Below are 5019 nucleotides of genomic sequence, written 5' to 3' on the forward strand. Positions count from 1 at the left end.
GATAACGAATTGCCCGACAATACATACGCAGCAAAGAAGGTCGTATGCCCTCTAGGATTGCACGTGCAGAAGATACATGCATGCCCTAATGACTGCATCCTCTACCACGGTGCGTACAAGGATCTGAACGGATGCCCGGTATGCGGTGCATTGTGGTATAAGATCAGACGAGATGACCCTAGTGATGTTGACGGCGAGCCCCCTAGGAAGAGGGTTCCTGCGAAGGTGATGTGGTATGCTCCTATAATACCACGGTTGAAACGTTTGTTCAGAAACGAAGAACATGCCAAGTTGATGCGATGGCACAGTGAGCACCGTAAGAAAGATGGGAAGTTGAGAGCAGCCGCGGATGGGTCGTAGTGGAGAAAAATCGAGAGAAAGTACTGGCATGAGTTTGCAAGTGACCCAAGGAACGTATGGTTTGGTTTAAGCACAAATGGCATTAATCCTTTCGGGGAGCAGAGCAGCAATCACAACCCCTGGCCCGTGACTCTATGTATGTATAACCTTCCTCCTTGGATGTGCATGAAGCGAAAGTTCATTATGATGCCACTTCTCATCCAAGGCCCTAAGCAACCCGGCAACGACATTGATGTGTTCCTAAGGCCATTAGTTGAAGAACTTTTACAGCTGTGGAATGGAAACGGTGTACGTACGTGGGATGAGCACAAACAGGAGGAATTTAACCTGCACGCGTGGCTGTTTGTAACCATCAACGATTGGCCCGCTCTCAGTGACCTTTCAGGACAGACAAACAAGGGATACCACGCATGCACGCACTGTTTAGAAGAAACTGAAAGTATATACCTGGACAAATGCAGGAAGAATGTGTACCTGGGCCATCGTTGATTTCTTCGGACCAACCATCATTGTCGAAAGAAAGGCAAGCATTTCAAAGGTGAGGCAGATCACGGGAAGAAGCCCGCCATGCGTACCGGTGATCACGTACTTGTTATGGTCAATGATTTACACGTAATCTTTGGAAATGGTCCCGGTGGACTAGCTGTTCCGAATGACGCTGAGGGACACGCACCCATGTGGAAGAAGAAATCTATATTTTGGGACCTACCCTATTGGAAAGACCTAGAGGTCCGCTCTTCAATCGACGTGATGCACGTGACGAATAACCTTTGCGTGAACCTACTAGGCTTCTTGGGCGTGTATGGGAAGACAAAAGATACACCTGAGGCACGGGAGGACCTGCAATGTTTGCACGAAAAAGATGGCATGCCTCCTAAGCAGTATAAAGGTCTTGCTAGTTACGCCCTTATGAAAGAAGAGAAAGAAATCTTCTTTGAATGCCTGCTCAGTATGAAGGTCACGACTGGCTTCTCGTCGAATATAAAGGGAATAATAAATATGCCAGAGAAAAAGTTCCAGAACCTAAAGTCTCATGACTGCCACGTGATTATGACACAATTGCTTCCGGTTGCATTGAGAGGGCTTCTACCGGAAAACGTCCGATTAGCCAATGTGAAGCTATGTGCATTCCTCAATGCAATCTCTTAGAAGGTGATCGATCCAGAAATCATACCAAGGCTAAGGATTGATGTGGCGCAATGTCTTGTCAGTTTCGAGCTGGTGTTCCCACCATCCTTCTTCAATATCATGATGCATGTCCTAGTTCATCTAGTCGACGAGATTGTCATTCTGGGGCTCGTATTTCTACACAATATGTTCCTCTTTGAGAGGTTCATGGGAGTCCTAAAGAAATATGTCCGTAACCACGCTAGGCCAGAAGGAAGCATCTCCATGGGCCATCACACAGAGGATGTCATTGGGTTTTGTGTTGACTTCATTCCTGGCCTTAAGAAGATAGGTCTCCCTAAATCGCGGTATGAGGGGAGGCTGACTGGAAAAGGCACGCTGGGAGGGGCCTCAATAATATGAATGGACGGATATTCTTGGTCTCAAGCACACTACACAGTTCTACATAACTCTACCTTGGTGACCCCATATGTCGATGAACACAAGAACAATCTGCACTCCAATCACCCGGAGCAGTGCGACGACTGGATTACATGTGAACACATCAAGACTTTTAGTAGTTGGTTGGAAACACGTCTCAGAGGTGACAACACTGTTTGTGATGAGCTGTACTTGTTGTCCAGGGGACCATCTTTGACTGTATTGACTTAAAAAGGATACAAGATAAATGGGAATACATTTTACATGATCGCCCAAGATCAAAAGAGCACCAACCAAAACAACGGTGTCCGATTTGATGCAGCAACCAAGAGGGGAAAGGACACATATTATGGTTACTTAGTGGACATATGGGAACTTGACTACGAACATGATTTTAAGGTCCCTTTGTTTAAGTCCAAATGGGTCAATGTATCAGGAGGCGGAGTACAGGTAGACCCACAGTACGGAATGACAACAGTGGATCTGGAAAATCTGGGGTACACTGACGAACCGTTCATCCTAGCCAATGATGTTGCACAGGGTATCTATGTGAAGGACATGTCTACCAAACCGAGAAAAAGAAAAGATAAGGAAGCGAATACATCATACGATGAGCCAAAGCGCCACATAGTTCTTTCAGGAAAAAGGGACATCGTGGGGGTGGAGGGCAAGACAGACATGTCTGAAGATTATGAAAAGTTTCATGAAATTCCTCCCTTCAAAGTCAAGGCTGACCCAAGCATCCTTATAAACGATGAAGATTATCAATGATTACGGCGCAATAAGCAAATGACACAAGCGAAGAAAAAGTGAAGACTTTCTCCCGCAACTATTATGATGATACCATGCCAACTTTGTAACAGAGGAGTATGATACCATTGTCCGTTTTGTACATGCACATGCTATGTGGGTGAAATTATGATACCATGCCAACTTTCAACTTTTTCAGAGTTCATTTGAAATGCTTTAATGTCTTATGGTTCGGCCCTCATAATACCGGGACAAAAGGCCATTATTCAAATTTGAAAACTAATGGCACTAACAGAAAGTTTATAATTTTTGTGACCTAAAAGAAAAATAATTAAAAATAAACTTTAGTAAAATAAATAAAAATAAAAACAATAAGTATTTTGTTGTAAGTAGAAACAAAAAATAAAGCAACAAAGAAAACAAAAAAAGTGCCACCTACTGGGCCCCACGGCCTGAATATGACTAGAAACCCTACCATGGGCCAGGATTCAGGCCCGCAGGTGGCCGAATAGGCCGATAGGCACACATCATATGGTTAGGCCTGAAAGCCTACAATTGAGAGGAGCTCGAGAGGGTGGGCGCAGCAGCGCTTATAAACCACTCTCGAGCTCTCTCAGCTAGCGAGGTGGTACTGAACTTTTGACGCGGGGCAGCACAGGGCCTTTGGTCCCGGTTGGTACCACCAACCGGGACGAAAGAGGTCATTGGTCCCGGTTCGTGGCACCAACCGGGACCAATGCTCCTCGCCCCTGGCCCATGACCATCAGTCCCGGTTTGTGCCACAAACCGGGACTAAAGGGTTGGTCCTCGTTGCGGTCAGAGTTTAGTCTCACCTCGCCAACCGAAGGGGGCTCACACCGGTTTATAAGCCCTTCCCTCTCTGCCTTGTTGAGCTCCTCTCAAAGTGAAAATAGATGCCCTTATACAGGAAATTTAACCTAAATTCAGAATGAATTTCTCTAAAATTCATAGAAATTTACTATGAATTTAGGTTGAATTTTCTCTATAAGCGAATCTATGCTCATTTTTTAGTAAGTTAATCACAAACTTGTGATTCACACAAATTTCAAAAAATTCAAATTTTAACTATTCAAATTTGAAAACCAATGGCACTGACAAAAAGTTTGTAATTTTTCTAAAACTAATGGCATTAACAGGAGTTTATAATTTTGCTAACCTAAAAGCAAAAAGAATTAAAAATTAAAGCAAAAAAAGAAAATAAATAATGCAAAAAACAAAACAAAAAACTGGAAAAAACTACCTTTATAGTAAAGTTAATCACAAACTTGTGATTCACACAAATTTCAAACAATTCAAATTTTAACTATTCAAATTTGAAAACTAATGGCACTAAGAGAAAGTTTATAATTTTGCGGACCTAAAAGGAAAAAGAATTAAAAAAAGCAAAAAACAAAACAAAATAAATAATGCAAAAAACAAAACAAAAAAATGGAAAAAAAACTATTTTTATAGTAAACTTAATCACAAACTTGTGATTCACACAAATTTCAAAGAATGCAAATTTTAACTATTCAAATTTGAAAACTAATGGCACTAACAGAAAGTTTATAATTTTTCTCACCTAAAAGCAAAAAGAATTAAAAAAATAAAGCAAGAAACAAAAGAAAATAAATAATGCAAAAAACAAAACAAAAAACTGGAAAAAAATAGAAATAGCAACATTAAGTATTTTGTTGTAAGTAGAAACAAAATAAAATAAATAAAGCAACAAAGAAAACAAAAAAAACAAAAAAAGTGCCACCTACTGGGCCCCCACGTCCTGATTTCGACTAGAAACCCTACCATGGGCCAGGATTCCGGCCCGTAGGAGGCCCAGTAGGCCCACAGGCAGATAAAGTGACTTTACGCCCGTAAGCCTGCATTTGAGAGCAGCTCGAAGTGGTCAGTGCAGCAGCACTTATTAACCATTGTCGAAGCCTCTCGGCTAGCGAGGTGGGACTAAATATCCCACCGCACCACGCCAGTTCCAGCACAAGGCCATTGGTCCCGGTTGGTGGCTCGAACCGGGACGAAAGGCTGCCTTTGGTACCGGTTGGTGGCACCAACCGGGACCAATACCCCCCCTTTAGTCCCGGTTGGTGCCACCAACCGGGACGAAAGGCCGGCATTGGTCCCGGTTGGTGCCACGAACCGGGACCAATGCTCTCAGTATATAAGAAAGCACTTAGCGGTTTTCAGATTCATCTGCACCAATTCCCCCGCTCCGACGACGCCGCCAGGCTGCCTGAGCTCGCCCCGTCGACGCCGTCGCCGCCATCTGCTGCCTCGTCGACGCGCAGCCGCCCTGCCCCGAGCACGCCACCAGCGGCCCGCCCCGACCACACCATGTGCCCCTGCCCC

Source organism: Triticum urartu, chromosome 6A (genome assembly GCF_056163025.1).
Source record: "Triticum urartu cultivar PI428250 chromosome 6A, HENAU_Tu73, whole genome shotgun sequence".
Classification (NCBI taxonomy): Eukaryota; Viridiplantae; Streptophyta; class Magnoliopsida; order Poales; family Poaceae; genus Triticum; species Triticum urartu.